The sequence below is a fragment of the Bubalus kerabau genome, chromosome 23 (assembly GCF_029407905.1).
Source record: "Bubalus kerabau isolate K-KA32 ecotype Philippines breed swamp buffalo chromosome 23, PCC_UOA_SB_1v2, whole genome shotgun sequence".
Classification (NCBI taxonomy): Eukaryota; Metazoa; Chordata; class Mammalia; order Artiodactyla; family Bovidae; genus Bubalus; species Bubalus kerabau.
Genome location: NC_073646.1, coordinates 469721 through 492121, shown reverse-complemented (window position 1 = coordinate 492121; position 22401 = coordinate 469721). Strand labels below are relative to the sequence as shown.

Below are 22401 nucleotides of genomic sequence, written 5' to 3'. Positions count from 1 at the left end.
GAGCTGGGAGGCATGTAATAAGTTTCTGGATCTAGAAGGCGGAGAGAAGCAGACACAGAGTTCCTGCTTTCACTGAGACGAATCTAATGATACATCACAGGCAGATCCTTTGAGAACTTGTCGAGGGGCCTCTACCCTCACCAAAACCTGGGTGTCAGGGAAGGCTTTTCAGAGTAACCATTGCGTTGAGGTCCATAGGTTGAACCTACGTAAACCAGGGTTGAGATGCAGGAAGAATTTCAGGCAGGGAAAACAGCATCCTGGAAGTCTACGTGACCAGGGAACCTTAGGACGTTCAAGAAATGAAAATGCCCTATGGGATGGAAGCCAAAGAGTGCAGAGGGCATTCCAGGGAAAAGACATCCGAGAAGAACGTGAGGAGCAGGCATGAAGGGAATTGGTCGTATCTTCAATATGATGGGAAAATACAAGAGCCGTTGGAGCAGGATGGTGGCAGAATTGCATCTGCATTTCCAAACGGTCATCTTGCTCCACGTCACTAATGATTGGAGAGACTCAACTCCAAACGCCAAGGAGGGACCACTTCGCCCGAGTCCGATTGGGCCTCATTGCAATGTCTGTCCATAGCAGATGCTGGAGAAGCTGTGGAGCAAAGGGAACTCTCCTCCACGCTGAGTAGGAATGGGAGTTGGTACAGCCGGGATGGAAAAGAGTATGGAGGTTCGCGAAGGAACTAAAAGTAGAAGTAGCCTATGGTTCAGCAGTCCCACTCCCAGGCATAGATCCATCCCCAGTACAAGCCAACAAGCCAGATGCCCCGTTTGGGCACATCGATCTGTGCGCGCGCTCGCATGCGCATGCGCGATCGCCTGCGAGGCTGGGGGTGGGGCGGGGGCTGGGGCTCTGGCTGGAGTCGGTGCAAGCCCCGGGATTGCCTGAGGCAAGCCAAAGGAGCCCCAGAGGGAGACGGGACGGCCGGTCGTCTGGTTTCCTGAAAGCCGAATGCGAATGCGGAGGGGCTCGCGGGCCGCGGGGAGGCAACCCAGGTCTGCAGCGGGAGTCGGGGCCCCGGCCACCCACTCACTCCCCCCGCCCCGGGAGGGGCTGGGGCTGCGGGGGTGGCGGGGGGGCGAGGGGGGTGTGGGTCCAAGAATTGGGACGCGGGGCGGGGGCTAAAGGACCTCTTCTGGTAGGCAAAAAAGCCTCCAGCACCCGGAATTCCCAGGTGGTCTCCCATCCAAGATACTAAACAGGCCCGACCCTGCTTAGCTTCCGAGATCAGACGAGATCGGGCGCCTTCAGGCCGGTAGGGCCGGAGACGGACGCGGCCGCCGCGGGGCGCCCTAAGAGCCTTGCGCTTCGCCTCCCTTTCGCTCTGACCTGCAGGTCGGGCCAACGGGCCGCCCCTCTCCTCGGGGGGCCGTGCTGTACTTGAGCCGCACGACCCGCGACCGCACTCCAGCCTGCTGACGCCGGCCCGGCCCCCGAACACCGCCAACACCAGACCAGCAACCGCCTGGCCGGGCCCGGGGGCCCGATGGGCTTCCAGGACCCCCCAGTGACCGGGAGGGCGTGCGTGCGTGCGCGCGGGGCCTGGGGGGTGGGCTGAGGGGTGCGGAGGTCTCGGCGCCCTCCCACCCCCGGCCACTCCAGACCCGGCCGCGCTGGCTGAGCGGGGCCTCCCCCCCCCCCCCATCCCCTTCGCTGCTCAGGGCCGCGCGACCCCGGAGGTGTCGGTCTTCGGGGCCCGCCGCCTCCCGATCCCCGCGGCCCGGGGGCCTCTGAACCTCCTGCGGGCCTAGGCGCAGCGAATCTTGAGCGCCCAACTTGCCCGGCACCTGCCCGCTGCCCAAACCCACCGGGAGCCACGGAGGCGCGGTCGACCGGAGCGCCTCAGCCCCGCCCCTTTGCCCTACCGAGGCGCCCCCCTTGTCCCCACGCCGCCCGCCAAGCACCCGACCTTCCTGAGAGAGCAGACGAACCACAGGCAGGCACACAGACAGACAGACACACACACACACACACACACACACACACACACACACACGAGTGTGGTCTTTGGAAATACTTCTGTTCGTAGTTGCTGGGTTGAGCCCAACTCTTATAGGACCCATGGAGTGCGGCCCATCAGGCTCCTCTGTCCGTGGCATTTCCCAGGCGAGAATACTGGAGTGGGTTGCCATTTCCTTCTCCAGGGGATCTTCCCGACCCAGGGATCAAACCCGAGTCTCCTGCGGGCGGATGCCTTGCCATCTGAACCAGCACATTGCGAATTCCCTAGGCAAAATACAAAGAAAAGAGCTCGTGTGCTACCAAGTGGAAAGATGATTGAAGAAACAGAAGGTGTCCTTTGTTGGTATCTTTGAATCTTTCTTTAGTTTTCGTTGATTTTTACTCTTAAGGCTACTTGAACAAGGCAAGAGAGAAACCCCAGAACTGAAAAGCAGTTGACTTTTTTGAAAGAAACCTGTGCAGGTTAAGCACTCTTCGTTTTTGAGAGATGGTGAAACGCAAAATCTTGATTCAACACATATGACTTTGGTGAACTTTATTTCAAATCTCCATGATGAACCCCTAAGGCGTCCAGGAAGAAAGGAGTAGAGCGGGAGACAAAAAGAGCAACCTTTCCCCTTGGCGCCATCCCAACCAGCTGCTTAGTTCCTTCATCTCATGGACTACCATCTGGGCTTATCTGGTTTGTCTGATTCTTGATTCGGGGCCCGTTTCTAGTCACAAGGCTGTCAACAGTGGGGGGTGGGGTGGGGTGGGGGGGAAGCCCTTCTTTCCATTCCACATGAGACCCAGTGGACAATCCAGGCCCTGGCCACTGTAGAGCGTGCAGCAACAATATCAACGGTGATGCTGGTTAACAACGCAGATTCCTGGAATCCACTCCGTTGGCTACTGAGTGTGTGCGGTGGTGGTCTGGAACCTATACCTGGAAGCTTTCTTGATGATTGCAAATGACACCAAAGTCCGAGGACGATGGAAGATCTTCACGTTTCTGCAAGAGCCACACACCTCCAGAAGGAACCACAAGACTTGCCTGACATGGTCAAGGTCTAAGTATTGGACTACACGTCGGAAGGTCTCCACCTTTGCTATGGAAGTCAAACGATCTTTCTTGGAAATGAAAATGGATCACACTGAACGTTCACATTCTTCTAGAGCATTTGAAAAGCCCTAAACTGTAGAAATCTGCTGTACGAGTTCCTTGAAAGCAAGAACCCATACTGATGGATATGTCTTAATGCCTTAGATTGTGCCTTGAATATAGCGTACACATGAACCCAGGAAAGGAAAGAATGGAATCGCCAAGTATACAAAGAGATCAAAAGTGCCGAGCCAAGTGACACCTTGAGGCGTCCAAGAACTTTTCTGTCTTTCACACACTAAGTAAATCCTGAGCACCTACGATGAGCTGGGAGGCATGTAATAAGTTTCTGGATCTAGAAGGCGGAGAGAAGCAGACACAGAGTTCCTGCTTTCACTGAGACGAATCTAATGATACATCACAGGCAGATCCTTTGAGAACTTGTCGAGGGGCCTCTACCCTCACCAAAACCTGGGTGTCAGGGAAGGCTTTTCAGAGTAACCATTGCGTTGAGGTCCATAGGTTGAACCTACGTAAACCAGGGTTGAGATGCAGGAAGAATTTCAGGCAGGGAAAACAGCATCCTGGAAGTCTACGTGACCAGGGAACCTTAGGACGTTCAAGAAATGAAAATGCCCTATGGGATGGAAGCCAAAGAGTGCAGAGGGCATTCCAGGGAAAAGACATCCGAGAAGAACGTGAGGAGCAGGCATGAAGGGAATTGGTCGTATCTTCAATATGATGGGAAAATACAAGAGCCGTTGGAGCAGGATGGTGGCAGAATTGCATCTGCATTTCCAAACGGTCATCTTGCTCCACGTCACTAATGATTGGAGAGACTCAACTCCAAACGCCAAGGAGGGACCACTTCGCCCGAGTCCGATTGGGCCTCATTGCAATGTCTGTCCATAGCAGATGCTGGAGAAGCTGTGGAGCAAAGGGAACTCTCCTCCACGCTGAGTAGGAATGGGAGTTGGTACAGCCGGGATGGAAAAGAGTATGGAGGTTCGCGAAGGAACTAAAAGTAGAAGTAGCCTATGGTTCAGCAGTCCCACTCCCAGGCATAGATCCATCCCCAGTACAAGCCAACAAGCCAGATGCCCCGTTTGGGCACATCGATCTGTGCGCGCGCTCGCATGCGCATGCGCGATCGCCTGCGAGGCTGGGGGTGGGGCGGGGGCTGGGGCTCTGGCTGGAGTCGGTGCAAGCCCCGGGATTGCCTGAGGCAAGCCAAAGGAGCCCCAGAGGGAGACGGGACGGCCGGTCGTCTGGTTTCCTGAAAGCCGAATGCGAATGCGGAGGGGCTCGCGGGCCGCGGGGAGGCAACCCAGGTCTGCAGCGGGAGTCGGGGCCCCGGCCACCCACTCACTCCCCCCGCCCCGGGAGGGGCTGGGGCTGCGGGGGTGGCGGGGGGGCGAGGGGGGTGTGGGTCCAAGAATTGGGACGCGGGGCGGGGGCTAAAGGACCTCTTCTGGTAGGCAAAAAAGCCTCCAGCACCCGGAATTCCCAGGTGGTCTCCCATCCAAGATACTAAACAGGCCCGACCCTGCTTAGCTTCCGAGATCAGACGAGATCGGGCGCCTTCAGGCCGGTAGGGCCGGAGACGGACGCGGCCGCCGCGGGGCGCCCTAAGAGCCTTGCGCTTCGCCTCCCTTTCGCTCTGACCTGCAGGTCGGGCCAACGGGCCGCCCCTCTCCTCGGGGGGCCGTGCTGTACTTGAGCCGCACGACCCGCGACCGCACTCCAGCCTGCTGACGCCGGCCCGGCCCCCGAACACCGCCAACACCAGACCAGCAACCGCCTGGCCGGGCCCGGGGGCCCGATGGGCTTCCAGGACCCCCCAGTGACCGGGAGGGCGTGCGTGCGTGCGCGCGGGGCCTGGGGGGTGGGCTGAGGGGTGCGGAGGTCTCGGCGCCCTCCCACCCCCGGCCACTCCAGACCCGGCCGCGCTGGCTGAGCGGGGCCTCCCCCCCCCCCCCATCCCCTTCGCTGCTCAGGGCCGCGCGACCCCGGAGGTGTCGGTCTTCGGGGCCCGCCGCCTCCCGATCCCCGCGGCCCGGGGGCCTCTGAACCTCCTGCGGGCCTAGGCGCAGCGAATCTTGAGCGCCCAACTTGCCCGGCACCTGCCCGCTGCCCAAACCCACCGGGAGCCACGGAGGCGCGGTCGACCGGAGCGCCTCAGCCCCGCCCCTTTGCCCTACCGAGGCGCCCCCCTTGTCCCCACGCCGCCCGCCAAGCACCCGACCTTCCTGAGAGAGCAGACGAACCACAGGCAGGCACACAGACAGACAGACACACACACACACACACACACACACACACACACACACGAGTGTGGTCTTTGGAAATACTTCTGTTCGTAGTTGCTGGGTTGAGCCCAACTCTTATAGGACCCATGGAGTGCGGCCCATCAGGCTCCTCTGTCCGTGGCATTTCCCAGGCGAGAATACTGGAGTGGGTTGCCATTTCCTTCTCCAGGGGATCTTCCCGACCCAGGGATCAAACCCGAGTCTCCTGCGGGCGGATGCCTTGCCATCTGAACCAGCACATTGCGAATTCCCTAGGCAAAATACAAAGAAAAGAGCTCGTGTGCTACCAAGTGGAAAGATGATTGAAGAAACAGAAGGTGTCCTTTGTTGGTATCTTTGAATCTTTCTTTCGTTTTCGTTGATTTTTACTCTTAAGGCTACTTGAACAAGGCAAGAGAGAAACCCCAGAACTGAAAAGCAATTGACTTTTTTGAAAGAAACCTGTGCAGGTTAAGCACTCTTCGTTTTTGAGAGATGGTGAAACGCAAAATCTTGATTCAACACATATGACTTTGGTGAACTTTATTTCAAATCTCCATGATGAACCCCTAAGGCGTCCAGGAAGAAAGGAGTAGAGCGGGAGACAAAAAGAGCAACCTTTCCCCTTGGCGCCATCCCAACCAGCTGCTTAGTTCCTTCATCTCATGGACTACCATCTGGGCTTATCTGGTTTGTCTGATTCTTGTTCCGGGGCCCGTTTCTAGTCACAAGGCTGTCAACAGTGGGGGGTGGGGTGGGGTGGGGGGGAAGCCCTTCTTTCCATTCCACATGAGACCCAGTGGACAATCCAGGCCCTGGCCACTGCATAGAGCGTGCAGCAACAATATCAACGGTGATGCTGGTTAACAACGCAGATTCCTGGAATCCACTCCGTTGGCTACTGAGTGTGTGCGGTGGTGGTCTGGAACCTATACCTGGAAGCTTTCTTGATGATTGCAAATGACACCAAAGTCCGAGGACGATGGAAGATCTTCACGTTTCTGCAAGAGCCACACACCTCCAGAAGGAACCACAAGACTTGCCTGACATGGTCAAGGTCTAAGTATTGGACTACACGTCGGAAGGTCTCCACCTTTGCTATGGAAGTCAAACGATCTTTCTTGGAAATGAAAATGGATCACACTGAACGTTCACATTCTTCTAGAGCATTTGAAAAGCCCTAAACTGTAGAAATCTGCTGTACGAGTTCCTTGAAAGCAAGAACCCATACTGATGGATATGTCTTAATGCCTTAGATTGTGCCTTGAATATAGCGTACACATGAACCCAGGAAAGGAAAGAATGGAATCGCCAAGTATACAAAGAGATCAAAAGTGCCGAGCCAAGTGACACCTTGAGGCGTCCAAGAACTTTTCTGTCTTTCACACACTAAGTAAATCCTGAGCACCTACGATGAGCTGGGAGGCATGTAATAAGTTTCTGGATCTAGAAGGCGGAGAGAAGCAGACACAGAGTTCCTGCTTTCACTGAGACGAATCTAATGATACATCACAGGCAGATCCTTTGAGAACTTGTCGAGGGGCCTCTACCCTCACCAAAACCTGGGTGTCAGGGAAGGCTTTTCAGAGTAACCATTGCGTTGAGGTCCATACGTTGAACCTACGTAAACCAGGGTTGAGATGCAGGAAGAATTTCAGGCAGGGAAAACAGCATCCTGGAAGTCTACGTGACCAGGGAACCTTAGGACGTTCAAGAAATGAAAATGCCCTATGGGATGGAAGCCAAAGAGTGCAGAGGGCATTCCAGGGAAAAGACATCCGAGAAGAACGTGAGGAGCAGGCATGAAGGGAATTGGTCGTATCTTCAATATGATGGGAAAATACAAGAGCCGTTGGAGCAGGATGGTGACAGAATTGCATCTGCATTTCCAAACGGTCATCTTGCTCCACGTCACTAATGATTGGAGAGACTCAACTGCAAACGCCAAGGAGGGACCACTTCGCCCGAGTCCGATTGGGCCTCATTGCAATGTCTGTCCATAGCAGATGCTGGAGAAGCTGTGGAGCAAAGGGAACTCTCCTCCACGCTGAGTAGGAATGGGAGTTGGTACAGCCGGGATGGAAAAGAGTATGGAGGTTCGCGAAGGAACTAAAAGTAGAAGTAGCCTATGGTTCAGCAGTCCCACTCCCAGGCATAGATCCACCCCCAGTACAAGCCAACAAGCCAGATGCCCCGTTTGGGCACATCGATCTGTGCGCGCGCTCGCATGCGCATGCGCGATCGCCTGCGAGGCTGGGGGTGGGGCGGGGGCTGGGGCTCTGGCTGGAGTCGGTGCAAGCCCCGGGATTGCCTGAGGCAAGCCAAAGGAGCCCCAGAGGGAGACGGGACGGCCGGTCGTCTGGTTTCCTGAAAGCCGAATGCGAATGCGGAGGGGCTCGCGGGCCGCGGGGAGGCAACCCAGGTCTGCAGCGGGAGTCGGGGCCCCGGCCACCCACTCACTCCCCCCGCCCCGGGAGGGGCTGGGGCTGCGGGGGTGGCGGGGGGGCGAGGGGGGTGTGGGTCCAAGAATTGGGACGCGGGGCGGGGGCTAAAGGACCTCTTCTGGTAGGCAAAAAAGCCTCCAGCACCCGGAATTCCCAGGTGGTCTCCCATCCAAGATACTAAACAGGCCCGACCCTGCTTAGCTTCCGAGATCAGACGAGATCGGGCGCCTTCAGGCCGGTAGGGCCGGAGACGGACGCGGCCGCCGCGGGGCGCCCTAAGAGCCTTGCGCTTCGCCTCCCTTTCGCTCTGACCTGCAGGTCGGGCCAACGGGCCGCCCCTCTCCTCGGGGGGCCGTGCTGTACTTGAGCCGCACGACCCGCGACCGCACTCCAGCCTGCTGACGCCGGCCCGGCCCCCGAACACCGCCAACACCAGACCAGCAACCGCCTGGCCGGGCCCGGGGGCCCGATGGGCTTCCAGGACCCCCCAGTGACCGGGAGGGCGTGCGTGCGTGCGCGCGGGGCCTGGGGGGTGGGCTGAGGGGTGCGGAGGTCTCGGCGCCCTCCCACCCCCGGCCACTCCAGACCCGGCCGCGCTGGCTGAGCGGGGCCTCCCCCCCCATCCCCTTCGCTGCTCAGGGCCGCGCGACCCCGGAGGTGTCGGTCTTCGGGGCCCGCCGCCTCCCGATCCCCGCGGCCCGGGGGCCTCTGAACCTCCTGCGGGCCTAGGCGCAGCGAATCTTGAGCGCCCAACTTGCCCGGCACCTGCCCGCTGCCCAAACCCACCGGGAGCCACGGAGGCGCGGTCGACCGGAGCGCCTCAGCCCCGCCCCTTTGCCCTACCGAGGCGCCCCCCTTGTCCCCACGCCGCCCGCCAAGCACCCGAACTTCCTGAGAGAGCAGACGAACCACAGGCAGGCACACAGACAGACAGACAGACAGACACACACACACACACACACACACACACGAGTGTGGTCTTTGGAAATACTTCTGTTCGTAGTTGCTGGGTTGAGCCCAACTCTTGTAGGACCCATGGAGTGCGGCCCATCAGGCTCCTCTGTCCGTGGCATTTCCCAGGCGAGAATACTGGAGTGGGTTGCCATTTCCTTCTCCAGGGGATCTTCCCGACCCAGGGATCAAACCCGAGTCTCCTGCGGGCGGATGCCTTGCCATCTGAACCAGCACATTGCGAATTCCCTAGGCAAAATACAAAGAAAAGAGCTCGTGTGCTACCAAGTGGAAAGATGATTGAAGAAACAGAAGGTGTCCTTTGTTGGTATCTTTGAATCTTTCTTTCGTTTTCGTTGATTTTTACTCTTAAGGCTACTTGAACAAGGCAAGAGAGAAACCCCAGAACTGAAAAGCAGTTGACTTTTTTGAAAGAAACCTGTGCAGGTTAAGCACTCTTCGTTTTTGAGAGATGGTGAAACGCAAAATCTTGATTCAACACATATGACTTTGGTGAACTTTATTTCAAATCTCCATGATGAACCCCTAAGGCGTCCAGGAAGAAAGGAGTAGAGCGGGAGACAAAAAGAGCAACCTTTCCCCTTGGCGCCATCCCAACCAGCTGCTTAGTTCCTTCATCTCATGGACTACCATCTGGGCTTATCTGGTTTGTCTGATTCTTGTTTCGGGGCCCGTTTCTAGTCACAAGGCTGTCAACAGTGGGGGGTGGGGTGGGGTGGGGGGGAAGCCCTTCTTTCCATTCCACATGAGACCCAGTGGACAATCCAGGCCCTGGCCACTGCATAGAGCGTGCAGCAACAATATCAACGGTGATGCTGGTTAACAACGCAGATTCCTGGAATCCACTCCGTTGGCTACTGAGTGTGTGCGGTGGTGGTCTGGAACCTATACCTGGAAGCTTTCTTGATGATTGCAAATGACACCAAAGTCCGAGGACGATGGAAGATCTTCACGTTTCTGCAAGAGCCACACACCTCCAGAAGGAACCACAAGACTTGCCTGACATGGTCAAGGTCTAAGTATTGGACTACACGTTGGAAGGTCTCCACCTTTGCTATGGAAGTCAAACGATCTTTCTTGGAAATGAAAATGGATCACACTGAACGTTCACATTCTTCTAGAGCATTTGAAAAGCCCTAAACTGTAGAAATCTGCTGTACGAGTTCCTTGAAAGCAAGAACCCATACTGATGGATATGTCTTAATGCCTTAGATTGTGCCTTGAATATAGCGTACACATGAACCCAGGAAAGGAAAGAATGGAATCGCCAAGTATACAAAGAGATCAAAAGTGCCGAGCCAAGTGACACCTTGAGGCGTCCAAGAACTTTTCTGTCTTTCACACACTAAGTAAATCCTGAGCACCTACGATGAGCTGGGAGGCATGTAATAAGTTTCTGGATCTAGAAGGCGGAGAGAAGCAGACACAGAGTTCCTGCTTTCACTGAGACGAATCTAATGATACATCACAGGCAGATCCTTTGAGAACTTGTCGAGGGGCCTCTACCCTCACCAAAACCTGGGTGTCAGGGAAGGCTTTTCAGAGTAACCATTGCGTTGAGGTCCATAGGTTGAACCTACGTAAACCAGGGTTGAGATGCAGGAAGAATTTCAGGCAGGGAAAACAGCATCCTGGAAGTCTACGTGACCAGGGAACCTTAGGACGTTCAAGAAATGAAAATGCCCTATGGGATGGAAGCCAAAGAGTGCAGAGGGCATTCCAGGGAAAAGACATCCGAGAAGAACGTGAGGAGCAGGCATGAAGGGAATTGGTCGTATCTTCAATATGATGGGAAAATACAAGAGCCGTTGGAGCAGGATGGTGACAGAATTGCATCTGCATTTCCAAACGGTCATCTTGCTCCACGTCACTAATGATTGGAGAGACTCAACTCCAAACGCCAAGGAGGGACCACTTCGCCCGAGTCCGATTGGGCCTCATTGCAATGTCTGTCCATAGCAGATGCTGGAGAAGCTGTGGAGCAAAGGGAACTCTCCTCCACGCTGAGTAGGAATGGGAGTTGGTACAGCCGGGATGGAAAAGAGTATGGAGGTTCGCGAAGGAACTAAAAGTAGAAGTAGCCTATGGTTCAGCAGTCCCACTCCCAGGCATAGATCCACCCCCAGTACAAGCCAACAAGCCAGATGCCCCGTTTGGGCACATCGATCTGTGCGCGCGCTCGCATGCGCATGCGCGATCGCCTGCGAGGCTGGGGGTGGGGCGGGGGCTGGGGCTCTGGCTGGAGTCGGTGCAAGCCCCGGGATTGCCTGAGGCAAGCCAAAGGAGCCCCAGAGGGAGACGGGACGGCCGGTCGTCTGGTTTCCTGAAAGCCGAATGCGAATGCGGAGGGGCTCGCGGGCCGCGGGGAGGCAACCCAGGTCTGCAGCGGGAGTCGGGGCCCCGGCCACCCACTCACTCCCCCCGCCCCGGGAGGGGCTGGGGCTGCGGGGGTGGCGGGGGGGCGAGGGGGGTGTGGGTCCAAGAATTGGGACGCGGGGCGGGGGCTAAAGGACCTCTTCTGGTAGGCAAAAAAGCCTCCAGCACCCGGAATTCCCAGGTGGTCTCCCATCCAAGATACTAAACAGGCCCGACCCTGCTTAGCTTCCGAGATCAGACGAGATCGGGCGCCTTCAGGCCGGTAGGGCCGGAGACGGACGCGGCCGCCGCGGGGCGCCCTAAGAGCCTTGCGCTTCGCCTCCCTTTCGCTCTGACCTGCAGGTCGGGCCAACGGGCCGCCCCTCTCCTCGGGGGGCCGTGCTGTACTTGAGCCGCACGACTCGCGACCGCACTCCAGCCTGCTGACGCCGGCCCGGCCCCCGAACACCGCCAACACCAGACCAGCAACCGCCTGGCCGGGCCCGGGGGCCCGATGGGCTTCCAGGACCCCCCAGTGACCGGGAGGGCGTGCGTGCGTGCGCGCGGGGCCTGGGGGGTGGGCTGAGGGGTGCGGAGGTCTCGGCGCCCTCCCACCCCCGGCCACTCCAGACCCGGCCGCGCTGGCTGAGCGGGGCCTCCCCCCCCCCATCCCCTTCGCTGCTCAGGGCCGCGCGACCCCGGAGGTGTCGGTCTTCGGGGCCCGCCGCCTCCCGATCCCCGCGGCCCGGGGGCCTCTGAACCTCCTGCGGGCCTAGGCGCAGCGAATCTTGAGCGCCCAACTTGCCCGGCACCTGCCCGCTGCCCAAACCCACCGGGAGCCACGGAGGCGCGGTCGACCGGAGCGCCTCAGCCCCGCCCCTTTGCCCTACCGAGGCGCCCCCCTTGTCCCCACGCCGCCCGCCAAGCACCCGAACTTCCTGAGAGAGCAGACGAACCACAGGCAGGCACACAGACAGACAGACAGACAGACACACACACACACACACACACACACACGAGTGTGGTCTTTGGAAATACTTCTGTTCGTAGTTGCTGGGTTGAGCCCAACTCTTGTAGGACCCATGGAGTGCGGCCCATCAGGCTCCTCTGTCCGTGGCATTTCCCAGGCGAGAATACTGGAGTGGGTTGCCATTACCTTCTCCAGGGGATCTTCCCGACCCAGGGATCAAACCCGAGTCTCCTGCGGGCGGATGCCTTGCCATCTGAACCAGCACATTGCGAATTCCCTAGGCAAAATACAAAGAAAAGAGCTCGTGTGCTACTAAGTGGAAAGATGATTGAAGAAACAGAAGGTGTCCTTTGTTGGTATCTTTGAATCTTTCTTTCGTTTTCGTTGATTTTTACTCTTAAGGCTACTTGAACAAGGCAAGAGAGAAACCCCAGAACTGAAAAGCAGTTGACTTATTTGAAAGAAACCTGTGCAGGTTAAGCACTCTTCGTTTTTGAGAGATGGTGAAACGCAAAATCTTGATTCAACACATATGACTTTGGTGAACTTTATTTCAAATCTCCATGATGAACCCCTAAGGCGTCCAGGAAGAAAGGAGTAGAGCGGGAGACAAAAAGAGCAACCTTTCCCCTTGGCGCCATCCCAACCAGCTGCTTAGTTCCTTCATCTCATGGACTACCATCTGGGCTTATCTGGTTTGTCTGATTCTTGTTTCGGGGCCCGTTTCTAGTCACAAGGCTGTCAACAGTGGGGGGTGGGGTGGGGTGGGGGGGAAGCCCTTCTTTCCATTCCACATGAGACCCAGTGGACAATCCAGGCCCTGGCCACTGCATAGAGCGTGCAGCAACAATATCAACGGTGATGCTGGTTAACAACGCAGATTCCTGGAATCCACTCCGTTGGCTACTGAGTGTGTGCGGTGGTGGTCTGGAACCTGTACCTGGAAGCTTTCTTGATGATTGCAAATGACACCAAAGTCCGAGGACGATGGAAGATCTTCACGTTTCTGCAAGAGCCACACACCTCCAGAAGGAACCACAAGACTTGCCTGACATGGTCAAGGTCTAAGTATTGGACTACACGTCGGAAGGTCTCCACCTTTGCTATGGAAGTCAAACGATCTTTCTTGGAAATGAAAATGGATCACACTGAACGTTCACATTCTTCTAGAGCATTTGAAAAGCCCTAAACTGTAGAAATCTGCTGTACGAGTTCCTTGAAAGCAAGAACCCATACTGATGGATATGTCTTAATGCCTTAGATTGTGCCTTGAATATAGCGTACACATGAACCCAGGAAAGGAAAGAATGGAATCGCCAAGTATACAAAGAGATCAAAAGTGCCGAGCCAAGTGACACCTTGAGGCGTCCAAGAACTTTTCTGTCTTTCACACACTAAGTAAATCCTGAGCACCTACGATGAGCTGGGAGGCATGTAATAAGTTTCTGGATCTAGAAGGCGGAGAGAAGCAGACACAGAGTTCCTGCTTTCACTGAGACGAATCTAATGATACATCACAGGCAGATCCTTTGAGAACTTGTCGAGGGGCCTCTACCCTCACCAAAACCTGGGTGTCAGGGAAGGCTTTTCAGAGTAACCATTGCGTTGAGGTCCATAGGTTGAACCTACGTAAACCAGGGTTGAGATGCAGGAAGAATTTCAGGCAGGGAAAACAGCATCCTGGAAGTCTACGTGACCAGGGAACCTTAGGACGTTCAAGAAATGAAAATGCCCTATGGGATGGAAGCCAAAGAGTGCAGAGGGCATTCCAGGGAAAAGACATCCGAGAAGAACGTGAGGAGCAGGCATGAAGGGAATTGGTCGTATCTTCAATATGATGGGAAAATACAAGAGCCGTTGGAGCAGGATGGTGACAGAATTGCATCTGCATTTCCAAACGGTCATCTTGCTCCACGTCACTAATGATTGGAGAGACTCAACTCCAAACGCCAAGGAGGGACCACTTCGCCCGAGTCCGATTGGGCCTCATTGCAATGTCTGTCCATAGCAGATGCTGGAGAAGCTGTGGAGCAAAGGGAACTCTCCTCCACGCTGAGTAGGAATGGGAGTTGGTACAGCCGGGATGGAAAAGAGTATGGAGGTTCGCGAAGGAACTAAAAGTAGAAGTAGCCTATGGTTCAGCAGTCCCACTCCCAGGCATAGATCCACCCCCAGTACAAGCCAACAAGCCAGATGCCCCGTTTGGGCACATCGATCTGTGCGCGCGCTCGCATGCGCATGCGCGATCGCCTGCGAGGCTGGGGGTGGGGCGGGGGCTGGGGCTCTGGCTGGAGTCGGTGCAAGCCCCGGGATTGCCTGAGGCAAGCCAAAGGAGCCCCAGAGGGAGACGGGACGGCCGGTCGTCTGGTTTCCTGAAAGCCGAATGCGAATGCGGAGGGGCTCGCGGGCCGCGGGGAGGCAACCCAGGTCTGCAGCGGGAGTCGGGGCCCCGGCCACCCACTCACTCCCCCCGCCCCGGGAGGGGCTGGGGCTGCGGGGGTGGCGGGGGGGCGAGGGGGGTGTGGGTCCAAGAATTGGGACGCGGGGCGGGGGCTAAAGGACCTCTTCTGGTAGGCAAAAAAGCCTCCAGCACCCGGAATTCCCAGGTGGTCTCCCATCCAAGATACTAAACAGGCCCGACCCTGCTTAGCTTCCGAGATCAGACGAGATCGGGCGCCTTCAGGCCGGTAGGGCCGGAGACGGACGCGGCCGCCGCGGGGCGCCCTAAGAGCCTTGCGCTTCGCCTCCCTTTCGCTCTGACCTGCAGGTCGGGCCAACGGGCCGCCCCTCTCCTCGGGGGGCCGTGCTGTACTTGAGCCGCACGACCCGCGACCGCACTCCAGCCTGCTGACGCCGGCCCGGCCCCCGAACACCGCCAACACCAGACCAGCAACCGCCTGGCCGGGCCCGGGGGCCCGATGGGCTTCCAGGACCCCCCAGTGACCGGGAGGGCGTGCGTGCGTGCGCGCGGGGCCTGGGGGGTGGGCTGAGGGGTGCGGAGGTCTCGGCGCCCTCCCACCCCCGGCCACTCCAGACCCGGCCGCGCTGGCTGAGCGGGGCCTCCCCCCCCATCCCCTTCGCTGCTCAGGGCCGCGCGACCCCGGAGGTGTCGGTCTTCGGGGCCCGCCGCCTCCCGATCCCCGCGGCCCGGGGGCCTCTGAACCTCCTGCGGGCCTAGGCGCAGCGAATCTTGAGCGCCCAACTTGCCCGGCACCTGCCCGCTGCCCAAACCCACCGGGAGCCACGGAGGCGCGGTCGACCGGAGCGCCTCAGCCCCGCCCCTTTGCCCTACCGAGGCGCCCCCCTTGTCCCCACGCCGCCCGCCAAGCACCCGAACTTCCTGAGAGAGCAGACGAACCACAGGCAGGCACACAGACAGACAGACAGACAGACACACACACACACACACACACACACACGAGTGTGGTCTTTGGAAATACTTCTGTTCGTAGTTGCTGGGTTGAGCCCAACTCTTGTAGGACCCATGGAGTGCGGCCCATCAGGCTCCTCTGTCCGTGGCATTTCCCAGGCGAGAATACTGGAGTGGGTTGCCATTTCCTTCTCCAGGGGATCTTCCCGACCCAGGGATCAAACCCGAGTCTCCTGCGGGCGGATGCCTTGCCATCTGAACCAGCACATTGCGAATTCCCTAGGCAAAATACAAAGAAAAGAGCTCGTGTGCTACCAAGTGGAAAGATGATTGAAGAAACAGAAGGTGTCCTTTGTTGGTATCTTTGAATCTTTCTTTCGTTTTCGTTGATTTTTACTCTTAAGGCTACTTGAACAAGGCAAGAGAGAAACCCCAGAACTGAAAAGCAGTTGACTTTTTTGAAAGAAACCTGTGCAGGTTAAGCACTCTTCGTTTTTGAGAGATGGTGAAACGCAAAATCTTGATTCAACACATATGACTTTGGTGAACTTTATTTCAAATCTCCATGATGAACCCCTAAGGCGTCCAGGAAGAAAGGAGTAGAGCGGGAGACAAAAAGAGCAACCTTTCCCCTTGGCGCCATCCCAACCAGCTGCTTAGTTCCTTCATCTCATGGACTACCATCTGGGCTTATCTGGTTTGTCTGATTCTTGTTTCGGGGCCCGTTTCTAGTCACAAGGCTGTCAACAGTGGGGGGTGGGGTGGGGTGGGGGGGAAGCCCTTCTTTCCATTCCACATGAGACCCAGTGGACAATCCAGGCCCTGGCCACTGCATAGAGCGTGCAGCAACAATATCAACGGTGATGCTGGTTAACAACGCAGATTCCTGGAATCCACTCCGTTGGCTACTGAGTGTGTGCGGTGGTGGTCTGGAACCTATACCTGGAAGCTTTCTTGATGATTGCAAATGACACCAAAGTCCGAGGACGATGGAAGATCTTCACGTTTCTGCAAGAGCCACACACCTCCAGAAGGAACCACAAGACTTGCCTGACATGGTCAAGGTCTAAGTATTGGACTACACGTTGGAAGGTCTCCACCTTTGCTATGGAAGTCAAACGATCTTTCTTGGAAATGAAAATGGATCACACTGAACGTTCACATTCTTCTAGAGCATTTGAAAAGCCCTAAACTGTAGAAATCTGCTGTACGAGTTCCTTGAAAGCAAGAACCCATACTGATGGATATGTCTTAATGCCTTAGATTGTGCCTTGAATATAGCGTACACATGAACCCAGGAAAGGAAAGAATGGAATCGCCAAGTATACAAAGAGATCAAAAGTGCCGAGCCAAGTGACACCTTGAGGCGTCCAAGAACTTTTCTGTCTTTCACACACTAAGTAAATCCTGAGCACCTACGATGAGCTGGGAGGCATGTAATAAGTTTCTGGATCTAGAAGGCGGAGAGAAGCAGACACAGAGTTCCTGCTTTCACTGAGACGAATCTAATGATACATCACAGGCAGATCCTTTGAGAACTTGTCGAGGGGCCTCTACCCTCACCAAAACCTGGGTGTCAGGGAAGGCTTTTCAGAGTAACCATTGCGTTGAGGTCCATAGGTTGAACCTACGTAAACCAGGGTTGAGATGCAGGAAGAATTTCAGGCAGGGAAAACAGCATCCTGGAAGTCTACGTGACCAGGGAACCTTAGGACGTTCAAGAAATGAAAATGCCCTATGGGATGGAAGCCAAAGAGTGCAGAGGGCATTCCAGGGAAAAGACATCCGAGAAGAACGTGAGGAGCAGGCATGAAGGGAATTGGTCGTATCTTCAATATGATGGGAAAATACAAGAGCCGTTGGAGCAGGATGGTGACAGAATTGCATCTGCATTTCCAAACGGTCATCTTGCTCCACGTCACTAATGATTGGAGAGACTCAACTCCAAACGCCAAGGAGGGACCACTTCGCCCGAGTCCGATTGGGCCTCATTGCAATGTCTGTCCATAGCAGATGCTGGAGAAGCTGTGGAGCAAAGGGAACTCTCCTCCACGCTGAGTAGGAATGGGAGTTGGTACAGCCGGGATGGAAAAGAGTATGGAGGTTCGCGAAGGAACTAAAAGTAGAAGTAGCCTATGGTTCAGCAGTCCCACTCCCAGGCATAGATCCACCCCCAGTACAAGCCAACAAGCCAGATGCCCCGTTTGGGCACATCGATCTGTGCGCGCGCTCGCATGCGCATGCGCGATCGCCTGCGAGGCTGGGGGTGGGGCGGGGGCTGGGGCTCTGGCTGGAGTCGGTGCAAGCCCCGGGATTGCCTGAGGCAAGCCAAAGGAGCCCCAGAGGGAGACGGGACGGCCGGTCGTCTGGTTTCCTGAAAGCCGAATGCGAATGCGGAGGGGCTCGCGGGCCGCGGGGAGGCAACCCAGGTCTGCAGCGGGAGTCGGGGCCCCGGCCACCCACTCACTCCCCCCGCCCCGGGAGGGGCTGGGGCTGCGGGGGTGGCGGGGGGGCGAGGGGGGTGTGGGTCCAAGAATTGGGACGCGGGGCGGGGGCTAAAGGACCTCTTCTGGTAGGCAAAAAAGCCTCCAGCACCCGGAATTCCCAGGTGGTCTCCCATCCAAGATACTAAACAGGCCCGACCCTGCTTAGCTTCCGAGATCAGACGAGATCGGGCGCCTTCAGGCCGGTAGGGCCGGAGACGGACGCGGCCGCCGCGGGGCGCCCTAAGAGCCTTGCGCTTCGCCTCCCTTTCGCTCTGACCTGCAGGTCGGGCCAACGGGCCGCCCCTCTCCTCGGGGGGCCGTGCTGTACTTGAGCCGCACGACCCGCGACCGCACTCCAGCCTGCTGACGCCGGCCCGGCCCCCGAACACCGCCAACACCAGACCAGCAACCGCCTGGCCGGGCCCGGGGGCCCGATGGGCTTCCAGGACCCCCCAGTGACCGGGAGGGCGTGCGTGCGTGCGCGCGGGGCCTGGGGGGTGGGCTGAGGGGTGCGGAGGTCTCGGCGCCCTCCCACCCCCGGCCACTCCAGACCCGGCCGCGCTGGCTGAGCGGGGCCTCCCCCCCCCCATCCCCTTCGCTGCTCAGGGCCGCGCGACCCCGGAGGTGTCGGTCTTCGGGGCCCGCCGCCTCCCGATCCCCGCGGCCCGGGGGCCTCTGAACCTCCTGCGGGCCTAGGCGCAGCGAATCTTGAGCGCCCAACTTGCCCGGCACCTGCCCGCTGCCCAAACCCACCGGGAGCCACGGAGGCGCGGTCGACCGGAGCGCCTCAGCCCCGCCCCTTTGCCCTACCGAGGCGCCCCCCTTGTCCCCACGCCGCCCGCCAAGCACCCGAACTTCCTGAGAGAGCAGACGAACCACAGGCAGGCACACAGACAGACAGACAGACAGACACACACACACACACACACACACACACGAGTGTGGTCTTTGGAAATACTTCTGTTCGTAGTTGCTGGGTTGAGCCCAACTCTTGTAGGACCCATGGAGTGCGGCCCATCAGGCTCCTCTGTCCGTGGCATTTCCCAGGCGAGAATACTGGAGTGGGTTGCCATTTCCTTCTCCAGGGGATCTTCCCGACCCAGGGATCAAACCCGAGTCTCCTGCGGGCGGATGCCTTGCCATCTGAACCAGCACATTGCGAATTCCCTAGGCAAAATACAAAGAAAAGAGCTCGTGTGCTACCAAGTGGAAAGATGATTGAAGAAACAGAAGGTGTCCTTTGTTGGTATCTTTGAATCTTTCTTTCGTTTTCGTTGATTTTTACTCTTAAGGCTACTTGAACAAGGCAAGAGAGAAACCCCAGAACTGAAAAGCAGTTGACTTTTTTGAAAGAAACCTGTGCAGGTTAAGCACTCTTCGTTTTTGAGAGATGGTGAAACGCAAAATCTTGATTCAACACATATGACTTTGGTGAACTTTATTTCAAATCTCCATGATGAACCCCTAAGGCGTCCAGGAAGAAAGGAGTAGAGCGGGAGACAAAAAGAGCAACCTTTCCCCTTGGCGCCATCCCAACCAGCTGCTTAGTTCCTTCATCTCATGGACTACCATCTGGGCTTATCTGGTTTGTCTGATTCTTGTTTCGGGGCCCGTTTCTAGTCACAAGGCTGTCAACAGTGGGGGGTGGGGTGGGGTGGGGGGGAAGCCCTTCTTTCCATTCCACATGAGACCCAGTGGACAATCCAGGCCCTGGCCACTGCATAGAGCGTGCAGCAACAATATCAACGGTGATGCTGGTTAACAACGCAGATTCCTGGAATCCACTCCGTTGGCTACTGAGTGTGTGCGGTGGTGGTCTGGAACCTATACCTGGAAGCTTTCTTGATGATTGCAAATGACACCAAAGTCCGAGGACGATGGAAGATCTTCACGTTTCTGCAAGAGCCACACACCTCCAGAAGGAACCACAAGACTTGCCTGACATGGTCAAGGTCTAAGTATTGGACTACACGTCGGAAGGTCTCCACCTTTGCTATGGAAGTCAAACGATCTTTCTTGGAAATGAAAATGGATCACACTGAACGTTCACATTCTTCTAGAGCATTTGAAAAGCCCTAAACTGTAGAAATCTGCTGTACGAGTTCCTTGAAAGCAAGAACCCATACTGATGGATATGTCTTAATGCCTTAGATTGTGCCTTGAATATAGCGTACACATGAACCCAGGAAAGGAAAGAATGGAATCGCCAAGTATACAAAGAGATCAAAAGTGCCGAGCCAAGTGACACCTTGAGGCGTCCAAGAACTTTTCTGTCTTTCACACACTAAGTAAATCCTGAGCACCTACGATGAGCTGGGAGGCATGTAATAAGTTTCTGGATCTAGAAGGCGGAGAGAAGCAGACACAGAGTTCCTGCTTTCACTGAGACGAATCTAATGATACATCACAGGCAGATCCTTTGAGAACTTGTCGAGGGGCCTCTACCCTCACCAAAACCTGGGTGTCAGGGAAGGCTTTTCAGAGTAACCATTGCGTTGAGGTCCATAGGTTGAACCTACGTAAACCAGGGTTGAGATGCAGGAAGAATTTCAGGCAGGGAAAACAGCATCCTGGAAGTCTACGTGACCAGGGAACCTTAGGACGTTCAAGAAATGAAAATGCCCTATGGGATGGAAGCCAAAGAGTGCAGAGGGCATTCCAGGGAAAAGACATCCGAGAAGAACGTGAGGAGCAGGCATGAAGGGAATTGGTCGTATCTTCAATATGATGGGAAAATACAAGAGCCGTTGGAGCAGGATGGTGACAGAATTGCATCTGCATTTCCAAACGGTCATCTTGCTCCACGTCACTAATGATTGGAGAGACTCAACTCCAAACGCCAAGGAGGGACCACTTCGCCCGAGTCCGATTGGGCCTCATTGCAATGTCTGTCCATAGCAGATGCTGGAGAAGCTGTGGAGCAAAGGGAACTCTCCTCCACGCTGAGTAGGAATGGGAGTTGGTACAGCCGGGATGGAAAAGAGTATGGAGGTTCGCGAAGGAACTAAAAGTAGAAGTAGCCTATGGTTCAGCAGTCCCACTCCCAGGCATAGATCCACCCCCAGTACAAGCCAACAAGCCAGATGCCCCGTTTGGGCACATCGATCTGTGCGCGCGCTCGCATGCGCATGCGCGATCGCCTGCGAGGCTGGGGGTGGGGCGGGGGCTGGGGCTCTGGCTGGAGTCGGTGCAAGCCCCGGGATTGCCTGAGGCAAGCCAAAGGAGCCCCAGAGGGAGACGGGACGGCCGGTCGTCTGGTTTCCTGAAAGCCGAATGCGAATGCGGAGGGGCTCGCGGGCCGCGGGGAGGCAACCCAGGTCTGCAGCGGGAGTCGGGGCCCCGGCCACCCACTCACTCCCCCCGCCCCGGGAGGGGCTGGGGCTGCGGGGGTGGCGGGGGGGCGAGGGGGGTGTGGGTCCAAGAATTGGGACGCGGGGCGGGGGCTAAAGGACCTCTTCTGGTAGGCAAAAAAGCCTCCAGCACCCGGAATTCCCAGGTGGTCTCCCATCCAAGATACTAAACAGGCCCGACCCTGCTTAGCTTCCGAGATCAGACGAGATCGGGCGCCTTCAGGCCGGTAGGGCCGGAGACGGACGCGGCCGCCGCGGGGCGCCCTAAGAGCCTTGCGCTTCGCCTCCCTTTCGCTCTGACCTGCAGGTCGGGCCAACGGGCCGCCCCTCTCCTCGGGGGGCCGTGCTGTACTTGAGCCGCACGACCCGCGACCGCACTCCAGCCTGCTGACGCCGGCCCGGCCCCCGAACACCGCCAACACCAGACCAGCAACCGCCTGGCCGGGCCCGGGGGCCCGATGGGCTTCCAGGACCCCCCAGTGACCGGGAGGGCGTGCGTGCGTGCGCGCGGGGCCTGGGGGGTGGGCTGAGGGGTGCGGAGGTCTCGGCGCCCTCCCACCCCCGGCCACTCCAGACCCGGCCGCGCTGGCTGAGCGGGGCCTCCCCCCCCCCCATCCCCTTCGCTGCTCAGGGCCGCGCGACCCCGGAGGTGTCGGTCTTCGGGGCCCGCCGCCTCCCGATCCCCGCGGCCCGGGGGCCTCTGAACCTCCTGCGGGCCTAGGCGCAGCGAATCTTGAGCGCCCAACTTGCCCGGCACCTGCCCGCTGCCCAAACCCACCGGGAGCCACGGAGGCGCGGTCGACCGGAGCGCCTCAGCCCCGCCCCTTTGCCCTACCGAGGCGCCCCCCTTGTCCCCACGCCGCCCGCCAAGCACCCGACCTTCCTGAGAGAGCAGACGAACCACAGGCAGGCACACAGACAGACAGACACACACACACACACACACACACACACACACACACGAGTGTGGTCTTTGGAAATACTTCTGTTCGTAGTTGCTGGGTTGAGCCCAACTCTTGTAGGACCCATGGAGTGCGGCCCATCAGGCTCCTCTGTCCGTGGCATTTCCCAGGCGAGAATACTGGAGTGGGTTGCCATTTCCTTCTCCAGG

The 22401-nt window shown here is 57.4% G+C and overlaps 7 pseudogenes; all 7 read right to left on the bottom strand.

The window, feature by feature from the left end:
• Window positions 1-1161: 1161 nt before the first annotated feature.
• Window positions 1162-1281, bottom strand: LOC129638326 (uncharacterized; annotated as a pseudogene).
• Window positions 1282-4540: 3259 nt separating this feature from the next.
• On the bottom strand, window positions 4541-4660 carry LOC129638325 (uncharacterized; annotated as a pseudogene).
• A 3259-nt stretch (window positions 4661-7919) lies between these two features.
• Window positions 7920-8039, bottom strand: LOC129638324 (uncharacterized; annotated as a pseudogene).
• A 3252-nt stretch (window positions 8040-11291) lies between these two features.
• Window positions 11292-11411, bottom strand: LOC129638323 (uncharacterized; annotated as a pseudogene).
• Window positions 11412-14665: 3254 nt separating this feature from the next.
• LOC129638322 (uncharacterized) lies at window positions 14666-14785 on the bottom strand (annotated as a pseudogene).
• A 3252-nt stretch (window positions 14786-18037) lies between these two features.
• Window positions 18038-18157, bottom strand: LOC129638321 (uncharacterized; annotated as a pseudogene).
• A 3254-nt stretch (window positions 18158-21411) lies between these two features.
• On the bottom strand, window positions 21412-21531 carry LOC129638320 (uncharacterized; annotated as a pseudogene).
• Window positions 21532-22401: the final 870 nt, after the last annotated feature.